General features: G+C 43.3%; 1 long non-coding RNA gene across 1 annotated transcript in view; it reads right to left on the reverse strand.

Moving 5' to 3' along the window:
- Positions 1 to 6,392: 6,392 nt before the first annotated feature.
- The window catches only part of LOC109324552, a 9,433-nt gene continuing 3,233 nt past the window's right edge, over positions 6,393 to 12,592 (reverse strand). The window contains exons 2-3 of the long non-coding RNA XR_002104955.1: positions 6,760 to 6,807; positions 6,393 to 6,668 (exon numbers count right to left, since the gene is read on the reverse strand). This is a non-coding gene — a long non-coding RNA (uncharacterized LOC109324552). The remainder of the gene's footprint in view (positions 6,669 to 6,759; positions 6,808 to 12,592) is intronic.

A 12,592-nucleotide genomic window follows, 5' to 3' on the forward strand; every position in this document is an offset into this window, starting at 1 on the left:
TCACCAAATCATTAGATGCAGGGGTAGCAGTGGACATAGTCTTCCTGGACTTTCGGAAGGCCTTCGACACTGTCTTTCACCCCGTTCTCATTAAGAAACTGGGGGACTGTAGTGTCGACACCCACGCAGTCAAATGGGTCACCAGCTGGCTGGAGGGTCAATACTCTAGGGTGGAGATCGTCCAGACCAGCTGACTTGAATACATCCAGTCTCTCCAGAAGTTCCCTAACTAGTTCCTCACTAACCCTTGGCCTAGGTGTGCCTCCCCTGGAGCCTGAGGGGTGCCCAGAGGGGGGGTGACTGTTCCCGTCCCTGTTCCGGTCCCTGTTCCTGATGTCCAATCTAAATCTGCTGTCAGTTTTTGGTCATTGTTCCTGGTTATTCCAAGGGTTGCCCTGGTAAATAGAGCATCTCCTATTTCTTGCTTCCCCTTCCCCCCCACCTGATGAATTTGTAAATGGCCACAAGATCCCCTTTCAGCTTTCTCTTGCTATATTTCTTAGGTCAACAGATCCCCACACCCATCTATCCTTTTCAAGGTTTGATTCAAATCATCCTCATACCTCTTACCCAAAAAATTAAGGGATGACATCAATGTGGATGAATTTTTATTAATATTTTATTTCCATCAAAATTTGTACAAAATTTACTGCTTTTTCTAGTTTTATGCTATATTCTGGCTAAACTTTTCTCTGGAACACAAATGTGTAATTTCTTGTCCCATTTAAGCATTCAAGGTAGGGTACCAGAAGATTATCTTCTTTGTAGATCACTCCATATAAAACAAGATGTAGGTCTTCAGCCAAATGAATATGATTTATAATTGCCACATCCTGAGCTAATTATTTCTCAGTGAGACCCTAATACAATAATGATAAGGACTATGTGAAATGTTGGCAACCGTTTCATTTTGTTTCGGATTCATACATTTCAGTGGCTGAAACACCGAATCTGAAATAAAATGCAAAGCTCCAAAACAGCTCTGAAACAAAACAGATCCATCCAAAAAGTTTTGGAAATGTTTTGGACTATTTCAGACTGTTTCAGAGGCAGGCTTTCAGGGAAAGAGAAAATGATAAGAGGGAGGGGGAAGGACTGCTGTGATATTGACATCTGTAGCTGGCCAGTGACAACAATCTGTCCCTAAGGTCCCTTCCAATCCCAATGCTCTGGGGGAGGGACCAAGAAGCACCATAAAAGTCTATTTGTGAACTACTCTCTGCCATTTTGCAGCTGTGTCTGTCTGTGTAGCAGCAAAAGCAACAGCAGAGAACAACATCTGTAAGCTTGCAGCTTGGTAGTCCCTTGCTACCAAGTTGTAGCCAATCCTTTCCTATTTACCCTTGCCTATTCTTTCTTCCCCCAAAATCCCTTAGTTTTTTCCACCCCAAACAAAAATAAAGCACGGCAGGAAAGCACTACACATACATTATACATATATTACACACACACTCACATAGATGCACATTTTTTTCCAGCAAACAAAATATGCTGGAAAGACAGGTGCCAAGTCCAAGTCTTCCAGCTGGGAAGAGAGATGGGGAAGAGGGAGAGCTGTAGGTTCCCCCTCCCCCAGACATAGATGCACCCTCTTTCCTAGCAGTAGCAGGCATGAGGCTTCTGATGCTAGTGGCAGCAAGGAGGTGGGGCCACTTCCTGCATGTGCACCCCCTCCAATAACACCAGCCATAATAATAACCCTCAGCACCAGCAGCATGACAAGCAGCACCAGCATGACAGTCTTCACCCCCATGTCAGTTCCCAGCCTGAGCCTTCCAATGCCAGAGGAGAAAGTGGATCAGGAAGCAGGGGACCTGAGAGCCCTAGCAAAAGAAATTCTCGGGACCAAGGAGGAATCAGAGGGGAGTGGAGCATAAACTTAGTGTTTCCCTAGAGCCAGATCTCCTACCCCATAAGGCAGTTCAGAGGAGGTTGATGTTGAGATTGTAGAGGCAAGTGGCTCAACTGAGTCAGCTCCTCCTGTTGTTATGCCTCTTCATGCTGAAAGGGGGGATTAAGCAGGATCTGAACCCACACCACTCTCCTCAGAACTATTGTTACGATAGTGTTTTCTTGGCAGGCATCTGGCATGCCTTGGTTCTAAGGCAGAAACAAAGACCCTTACCAGTGTAGTGTAAGAATCAATATTTGCTTCCTGCAAAGAGATTATATAGTTAAAACAGACCCAACCTTTTACCATAGAAAGCCACTCTGTCCAAAAAAAAAACTAGATTAGTTATGCAGCAGAACTCTTGGGGTTTAGCTTGTCTGCCACTTCCATGGTTTCTGCAGGTGGCTCTGATGCAAGCTGTTGGGGGGACTGAGTCTGCCATAGTCCCTAGACCTGTTTTGGGAGTCAGGAATCTGTCTTAACCACTGAGATGTCATCCATAGTGCTGCTGAGAAATGTCTGAATAGTGTCTGAGACTTCCACCACATAAGAATCCATATTTGCTTCTGTCTGCTTTAGCATTGTCTCTGAAAACACACAGCCCAGATTGCAGAGTTTCCCAACAGGATTTGGAAAAGAGGCAGGCCAGGGACTTCCAGCCTAGGTCCCACCCCTATACTTGCTTCAATCGTTTCAGCACTGTCCTCACAGGAGGTCTGATGCCCCTGAAACCGCTCACCCTACAGATTATTTGAGGGGGACAGGGCAAGTTGTTAGAGGGGACACAACCCCTCATTACCTGATAGCCTGGGCCTATGCCCCACAGCCTAGGGGGGCTGAATTTCTGGGGTCCTGGGATCGTCCATGTAGCTTGAGGCTTGGCATTTCCCAGTCAATGAGTGGACCTTCTGATGTCATAAGGACATGTGATGGGGAAGCATGGACTTCTGGGACCAAGATGGTGCCCAGTATGGCTGCCAGGAGGGTGAGACGTCTGATGTCATGAGGCATGTGATGAGGCAAGGTATTCTGGGGCCAACATGGTGGATGGGGCCGTGGGACTTCTGAAGTCACAGGGCATATGACAGGGCAGGAGGTGGGTTTGGGGCCAACATGGTGGCCAGCATGGTGGTCTGAGATTGGGACTTTTGATGTCACAGACCATGTGATGGGGCAGGGGATTCTGGGACCATCATGGTGAACAACATTCCAGCCAACATGGAAAATAGGGGCTGGGGCATCTGGTGTCACAGACCAGGTGATGTGGCAGCAGGGTTTTTCATAGTTTCATAGCTGGTAGGATCAGAAGGGACCTGAGCAGATCATCCATGGGCAGGAAAAAAAGATAGTTATGTGACCATCATGACAGCCAACATGGTGGCTGACATGGTGGCCAGGGGGTGGGACTTATGATGTCTCAAACCATGTGACGGGGCAGCATGTTACACAAATTGACAATTGCTCAAACTATAAGCAAGACCTTATGAGGGAAGATAAGTCAAGATGCTGCATTTATTGATTAAGTGCTTAATGCACATGCACGTGCACACACACACACGCACACCATATTCATACCCCAATTTCTGTTCTGCTCTGGCATATGTTACCAGTCTTATCGGTGCTTGGATAACTTAGTAGCCAGCCAAGTTGGTCATGAATAGTAGCTGGGCTCCTGTCAGTCTATCTTATGAGACAAAATGATGCTCCAGAATGATATGCAGAATAAGACCCAAAATTGATATGTTTCACCCCATTTTCATAGCTTTGTTAATTTACCCTGTCCTCTGGGATTTTGCTGGGTTATCACTGTATTCTTTTTTGAAAGGTTGCTTGCCATCGTTCTCTTGCTGTTCTGGGGTGGATTCTTCTTTTTTGTTTTTTTATTTGTCTGAGTTCTGTCAATCTATAGAGCAATATAAAATGCAGTTTAAGGCAATGCAAACTCAAGAAAATACATAAGATTAAAAGCATTAGGCAAAAGTCTATTTTCATGTTATTTCCCTAACATTAAGCTGTATTTACGCTATTTGTATAACATTCCCTTCTTTGATCCTTTAAAACATTTTGTTTTGAATGGATCACTATAATTTTTGCAAGGCTATATATTGTAAAGCAATTAAGGCATGTGATTTTAATTTAAACTACATTTGTTTTATCCAACAACATATACAATACATAATAATCAGCATTATTCCAAGTAGTATAGAAAAGATGATAATAGAATGTAACATAATATTTAGGACCACCATCCATGATAGTGATCATCTCTTTAAAATATCATACCAATGGTGTATTATTATTTATTTAGCTTGTTTAGATTATTTCAGAATTTCTGAACCTCAGAGAAGTTGATTTTATTTTTATGTTGTAGTAGCAAGTTAGCTAATTTGTGAATTCTTTGTAACTGTAGCAGTGCATGTGCAGTGCCTGCCATTTTAAGGGCTGAGTCAAGCAGCCAGCAGGTGCCTGATTCTGGCAGCCATTTTAAAACACTGGCTGCCTATCTAAATACAGCAGCTTCCTGCTGGCAGGCAGGCAGAAACATCACCTGGCTGAAAGGCTGCATGAAACTTCTTGGAGGTAAGGGAAGGAGATTATTGGGTTGGAGGCTCCTGGTCCTTGGCATGGCCTAAAACTGCACCCTTCCAGGGATGGGTGGCCTGGTGGGACTCCGGGTGGCATGGGAGTCCCCAGGAAATGCTAGGCCAATTACCACCCCAGTGAAAGGTGGGTTGAGGCACCTTAACCCGTAGCCCCCACAACACTCTGGGTAAAAGGGGGCCAGGCACAGCTATGGCCGCCTGAGCCCAAACAGGGTGTAAGACCCAGGCAAGGCCCAGCATAGCTGTGGCCACATCAGCCTCCACAGGGGAGGGAAACCCCAGAGCTCCAAAGGAGGGGGAAGATGTGTAACCCCAGAGAGGTAGTGAGGTCCCAGGAGAAGGTTGAGTAGAGCTGAGGGTCCACCTAAAGAGCATTCCAATGGGGTGTGCTGAGTAGGTGGTGGGACATCCTGAAGGGCAGTACATGGGCCAAACCCCTGGAGAGCTATTTGAGGGAAGTGTGGAGCCCCAGTGAGGGGAAACAGAGGGTTGGGAGCCCAGTTTGTGGGGCTGTGGGCCAGGTGTTTGTTTATGTATGTTTATGTAAAGCTGCCCTGGGAGGGCCCAGAGCAAGCTTGGCTCAGGTCAGGAACTTAGCTGGCCACTACCCAGGTGAGGGTCATGGGAGAGACCCAAGAGACTATGTTTGCCAACGAAGGTGTGACATGGATAAAGCCTATGGCCTACAGTAGCTGCTTCAAGTGTTCCAAGTTACTGATGCAAGAAAGAGACCCTGTGAGAGGGGATGGAGTCCAAGAGGCCCTAGTGAGAGGAGGGCGGTATGAATGTGCATGTGAAAGAGGCCCGACAGTGAGGTTGAAGCTTGGCTCCCAGCTTGGCTCTAGGCTGGGAGAATAATGACACCATGTATGCCATCTGGAGGCATAGACCACAGTGTAGGGAAGATTTGGAGCTGCAAATAGCACCCCTTGGCATCAGAGCATGTAATGGACAGTCTCCCCCATTTACCATGCTTTTATGGGAACAGCAAAGTCATAGCAGGTAAGAGGGCAGACTGCCCCATACAGACAGATAGGTGGGCTTGCAGGAGACTCAGTCCCAAGCAGGCCCCCTGTCACAGTAACTAATAATTTAAGGTAGTTCAATTGATTCCTAAAGAGAAATAGAAATCAATGAAATGATTCCATTTTCATGGGATGATTTTCTTTAAGACGCTTGCGCAATTCAAAATGCTCAAAAGAAAAGTAACAAAAACATAGTATGTCGATAAATCTTAATAAAACAATAAGCAAGTCTAAGCCAAAATATCCAGTGTTTGAGCCATGCAGTTTTTGGTATCATGTGCAGCTTCTATATATGTATGTTAAATAATCAGTCCCATCTGATTCATGACATATTGTCCCAGGGAAATAAAACTGGAGGCACCAGAACAGCCTCCAATGGCGGGACCTGAGGCAGGGGCAACCCACCCAAGAAAAGAAAGAAAGAGCCCTGAAGAGAGGGCATACTTACTTACCTCCCATAGGGAAGGGAGAGCCACGCTGAGAAGGACTGCCAGCGTGGTTTGTCAGCCATTTTTATTGCCGGCTGGCAGCAGCACTGGCAGATGACATCATCAAAAGCCACCTCCCAGCAGATTCAAAAGCAGGTGGTGAAAGAATGGCAGAGGAGATGGCACGGATGCCTGAGGGCGAGGTTGATCCCCGGCTGACGTCCCACAAAGGTTTGCAGCCCTGATAGGGACAGTATAGAGACCCTCTGAAGGGGTCTCATCCACATTGAAGAGAAAGGATGATGTTGAGGGACTGGAGAGGACCACAGACACCAGACCCGTGAGTGGAGTGGACAGAAACTCACACCCAGAGCCTTTTGTTATTTTATTTCTTTTCTTCATTCCACTTTCATTTTGAGAGGGACCCTCTCAAGATAAAAGGTTGTGACTGAAGAAAGACCCTCCATGGGTCCAGGGTCACAAAGGAAGATCGAGGCCAGATTGGTACCAGTCTTGGAGAAAGGTTGGGTGCAAAGGCGGGGATAAATTGTACGCCTCTCAGCTGTCTGGGAGAGATGAGTCAGGGAACAGGCCAACGATCCACCATCCAGTGATCCTGAGGGTTGGTGCATGGCTGCGGTGTGGGGGAGGTGGAGCCCCAAAAATGTCTCTGGCAGGTAGTATCCAGAACAGCGGAAAACCCTGGGAAGGAGCCTCCCCACTGGAAAAGAGAAGACCAAATCATGGCTGGCAAGTGTCGGGGCTTCCTTCAGGGTGGAACATGACCAAACACCTAAGTTCTGGGGACATACCCCTTGGCCAGAGTCATGTGAACGCTCGAAGGCCGCCTGAGAACTTCTCTATGAGATCAGATGGAGGCACATATAAATATATAAAAAAATGGAAGAACATAATAATAAATATAAATTAACACTGGCTCTCCTTAATCGGTGTTTAATAGCCATTGTTTTTTCAGTTCATCGGTGTCACTGGGCATTCTGTGGCCTCTAAATAAATTTAATACAGTAAAAGCTGCGCTATCTGACATCTTACAATCCTGTATACTCTACTAACTGGCATGTTGGCTTGTAAGATAAAGTGAAACCAGAAGTGCTCCTTGCCGTGGGTACTTCCGGTTTCTCTGAGCCCCCATGGCTGGAGGCAAAGCAGCATGTGATACTGAGCCACCATGGCCTGTGGGCATAAAAGGCTGCACAGGGCTATGTGGAGCCCACCTCCCTGTCCTGCAGGGCCCGCCGGATAGGCGGTGATGTGGCAGGAGGGATGACGATGCCACAGGAGGGGCAGAGGGATGCCCCAGCTGCGGCGGGAGAAGCAGCAGCTGGGGCTGTTCAATTAACCAGCATATGTTGTTATCCGGCATCCCCCATTCCCAGGGGATGCCAGATAACAGAGCTTTTATTGTACATTACAATTCATACACCATTGACTAACTAACTGAAATACATGTATCCATTTTGATTCTTCTCCCTGATTGTATTGCATACACTATTGGACTAAGTTGGTTAATGATAAGCACTGGTCCAATTCACTTGCAATCCAAAGTATTTTTTTTTCCAGTTATAAATACATATAATGATCATCAATTTTCCATAAAAATGGGCTGCATTTGTTGAATAGCTTCCATCATTCATATATCAAGGGGTACTTTGTTCTCTTTTTTTTAATTGTGCCAACTATTTATACATGTTGTAGTTAATGATATCTCCCACGCCATTAAACTGATCCACATCCATTATGAACTTTGTGGGCTGTTCAGATAAAATTTGATAAGGTTATATATATTGTTCACAAACAGTCTAGAATGAAAGGCAATTTGTTAATGAAATCTATTTGCAACCTACTCCACGGGGCTCCCTCCTTTTTATGAAACAGTGATTGGGACTCAGAAGGTCGGGCCTCTGCAATTGGACATAATTATCTACCTAGGATATAACTGATATACCCATCCATTTTGTACTTTGCTTTAATCGATAAAGAGTTTCTCTTTACTTCTTTGACAAATATTGACATGCTAGATTTATCAACTCTTGCTTTTTTTTGTAAAACAATGGGTTAATGCAGTTTTCACACATATCCTGGTATGTTGGTGTTATAAATAGCATCTAAATACAAATGAGATTTTCTTTATAGCCTTAAAAAACATTTCATCAGGTTGTTTGTTAAACAGACACATTATTTATAAATAAATGCCATTTTGCTAAATAAATGAATTATAAATTGAAACTTTCATATGAATTACTGGTTTTTGTTTCAAAGATTAAAATAATTTTTGTGTCCAAATTTGTTGGAATGTGTCCTGGTCTGGGATTCACAGAAGAATTCAATTTTTAGAGGGAGTATTGCCAATGATTTTTTATTATATTTATAATATTTATATATATTTAAACTTTTGACAACTTAAAATAAATTCACCAACCAAATAAAAGATGATACAACAGGACAAATCACATAAAACAGACAGACAAAATAATTTTTGTTCTAGTGATAAAACTGAAGTTTAGGTGAAGAACACACAGTTGATGGTAATGAGGCCTCATAGTCTTTTAGTCACCTTTGCTACTAGATTAAATTTTACAGTATGGTTTCTGCAAAAGAAAACACACAAACCTGCCAAGGAAAATTCCTTACAGTAAAATATTCATAGTTGCAAATTTACAATGCTGACATGTGCAGTATTAATGCACATATTCTTACAGTTGTTGGGATGTTTTTCTTGTAAGTGTGTGTATAAAGTGACCAGGATTGTTTATATTTATGTTACTGTTTTATATTAATTTCTTCTCAAGGTGGTACTAAGGTGTATTGCTTCCACAAATCTTTTTCCTGGTCTTCACCAAGGGTTTTTGTGTTGGGGTATGCTCCCTTTAGCCTTTTTCTAATGAAGGGTAACCCAAAAGGCAGTGGGAGCTAGGATTTTAAAGTGACCTGTATTCACCCCTGCCCATTCCCAGGGTGGTTATTATGCAGCATTTTGCAGAGAATACCTCTCTATGGGATATTTCACCATATTAACCACATCCAGGAGGGTGACAGTTTCAGGTCATACCTAAGACCAAACTCTCCACTCTCCTGCTTTGGTCTTCTTCACTTCTTATGGGAACAGTATATCACTTCTGGGCTTCCTTGCCCCTACTTGGGCCAGTTGAGATCACAGGCTCCCAGTTCTCACAGCTTTGACAGTGGCCTTTTCTCTGTGCCCCTTCTCTGGACTGCCAGATCACTTGCTGTCTAGATCCTTTATAAGATTTTTTTTCCCTCTTTCAGCTCCCCTCAAAGCCTCTGGACTCCATCCAGCTCTATTCTCTTCTGATTCAACCCTTCTTTTACTTCAAGTCATTAACTCTGCCTCACACTTTTTGGACTGAGTCTCTGGCTTTCCATGCTCTCACAAATTCAGCTCTTCTCTTTAGTACCTACTCTCAATTCTTCTCTGTGCTATGTGAGGCTGTTCTTAAACCCCCTTTAAAGAATCTCTCTCATTCTAGCAGGTCTCTTGGTCTAGCAATTGTCTCTAGCAACTCTCTAGAATCCCAGTACTTCCTTCTTCTGGGTTTTACCTAACTTTCATCTTTCCTTTACTTTAACAGATCTTAACCATATCCTTTCTGGGCTACAGGATTTACAGTCCATTCTTACATTCCTGTAACAATCTCTTCTAGGCTCTACACTGTTTCTAGAAAGGTGGGCGGTGGGTGGGAGTGGGGAGGAACCAAGTTTTACTTTCACTTTCCAACCACAAATTCTCTGCCACTGCCTGAACAGGTGTCCAGTATCATACCCTGTCAAAAGGCTGTTAGAGGGTGGTTCTTGAAGCATTTAATATTAGGTATAAGGCTAATTTTTCAGTGTCATGGACTTTTGTAGGCTATAGCTTACTTGTGTCAGATGCTATGAATGGACCATTAATATGCTATAGTCCATTCATAACATCTGATGAAGTAGATTATATCTTACATAAATGCATGCATTTCTGTAGGAGGAATCTGTAAGGTGCCATACTACTTTTGACTTCTGACTAACACAGCTAACTACATCCTTCTATGAAATATTAAGTATGTTATCCTTTTCTCATTTTCTTTTTTTTTTGTTTGTTTATTGAATACTGAAGTCATCAAATATTTTCAGTTTCCTCATTGATCAATCAGGCCCGAGGTAATCCAGTGATTTTCACCTTGATTCATTACTTACAGCTCTGGAGAGAAGACAAACGCAAATAATACCAATGAACACTCGGTATGCTCAGGTACAATGAATGGTAGTTGCAACGTGCTGAAGAATTAGGACCTTAATCATAGTAAGTATGAGCAGCATTGAACTACTGAATCTCTCAGAGAACATAGGAGAGAAAAAGCAGACAACAAGCAGAAAGTCTTAACGAACTGAGTTTTTTTCTATTCTCCTTTGTACAAGGGAGAGATACATATTTGGTTGTGTATGTGCATTCCTCCAAAGACTTTCAATGTGGTCCCTTCATGCACAACACTATGTTGATTAAGCCACGTTGTTTAGCAAACTGTGCATTCAGTTTTCTTCAAATAAATGCTGTAGCACTACTTTCTCACTTCACCTCTTCTCGATTAGCACTGGTATTTGCTTATTGCTACCCCCTTTATAACAAGAATAGCAGCATTCCTTTTCCTCCCTATCTTCATAAACTCAAGGTTTTGCAGAAAGTGGATGTCCTCAGTAGTGATTACAATTTTCTTGTAGGCCTCTATAGGCAAGGCACTTTTCTGTCTAATAAGCATCATTTCTCTTACACTTTTCTATCTTCCTCCTCAGTGCTACTTGTGTATGTATATACGTGAATATGTTTTCAGTTTTTTTGAGAATCAATGGCACATCAATTTTTTCTTGTAACATTCCTGACACACCACAAATGTCAGAATGATAGCTTTTAACTCTAATCCATATACAAATATGTATATTCATATGAATAACATTTCTATGCAAATGTTTGCATATTTTGTGATCCTAATTGTTAATGACATGCCACTCATCTGCATCTATTTTATAGCGTACTAAAATATTTACTTTTTCATCTGTTTTTCTATGTTTGTTTTTTGTTTAATTGCTTATATTATCCTGATGTAAAAAAAAAATGGAATTTTGTTTTAAAAAGATTTTAACTAAACTACAGAAGTATGCCAGTTTGGAAAAGACAGTAGCTATGCACAATACATTATCTATATCTATGAGTAAAACTTCTTTTGGGCCTGAAGGAAAAACATTATACATAAGTACGACATGGTTAAGAAGTCACTTCTCCGCATGCTCAAGTAAGATTTCTGTACTTTCTGGTCAAGTCCTACTCTCTGTGGTCAGCTTAACACCATTGCTCCTAAGAAAATTTGCATGAAAGAGTACATATCTCTCTCTGCAAATGCACATCATAAAGTATAACTGTTCTAATGTCAAGTTCAAACAAAATATTGTATATATTGAGCATATTGGGGTCTCTTCCCCACTGCTGACTGATTTCTGTGCACTATAAATATTAAAATCCTCATGTAAACCAAGATCTACATTAACAAGTTCCTTGACCAGAAAGAGGTGTGCTAACTTCAGTGCAGCCATTTGGTTGGATAGCAGTGTAGCATATTTAGCCATAAAGTGAGGGAGGGACTTGTATTTAATTAGTACTATAATAATATCCCAGATGTAATGTCTGGGTACAGAAATATGTAATAATTTCATCAATATCAAAGAATCAGGGTCAACTGATATAAACTGTTACAATGCACCTGCTATATCTGCATAATTTTGTAGAAATGCAAGAGGAGCAAAACTGCTTCAGCTTTAAAATAAGCTATCTAACTTGTAGTGCTGCAGAATCATTCAAACATAAGCAGTTATATTATAAAAGCAGATGGATGCTCCCAGGCAGCAGTTTGGCCTCCCCTCTTAGCAGTTAAACATTCCCTATTTTCTTTTTTCCCCTCTTCTACGTGAAAGAAACCACACATACAGAGAAATATGCCTAGTTATAGCAAGGAAAGAATGAGGTTTTACACATACAGAATTAGGGGTGCACTAATAGGGATTTTGGGGGCTGATATTGATAGCCAATTTTCAAGGAGGCATATCGGCTAATACCAATCAAATTTCTGATACAGCTGCATCCAGCTGGTAAGTCTGTTGTCGTGGAAGAGGAGCGGGGAAGGAAAGGGGCATGGGGGGACAGATCAAGGCCCCTGCAGTGAGGGAAGGTGTGGGACTGGGGTTAGGGCTGGGGCAGGTGCTGCCCAGCCAGGGCAGGGTGCAGGACAGAGCTACAGCTCATCGGGGGTTGGGCACAGGACAGGAGGGGCATCTCCCATCACTGCACACACCCTAGGAGGGTATGGAGGTGGGGCTTGTACCCCCAGATCTGCATGGGGATGGGCAGGGTAGGCTGCAGCTGTGGGCTGGGGCTGGGGTGGCATTGGGCTCCTCCTGGTGGGGGCTGGGCCAAGTTGCACTCAGGGCAGGTGGTAGCAACACTGGGAAGAAGCCACAGGGGGGCTACAGATACCCCAATCATTACCATGGCCCTGTGAGGGAGCGGGCGCTAAGGGCGGCCGTGAAACTCCCTAGCGCCACTCACCGTCACGTTAGGGCGAACGTAGCACCCTCAGAATC

The sequence above is a fragment of the Crocodylus porosus genome, unplaced genomic scaffold (assembly GCF_001723895.1).
Source record: "Crocodylus porosus isolate Cpor-Errol unplaced genomic scaffold, CroPor_comp1, whole genome shotgun sequence".
In the NCBI taxonomy this organism is placed as follows: domain Eukaryota; kingdom Metazoa; phylum Chordata; order Crocodylia; family Crocodylidae; genus Crocodylus; species Crocodylus porosus.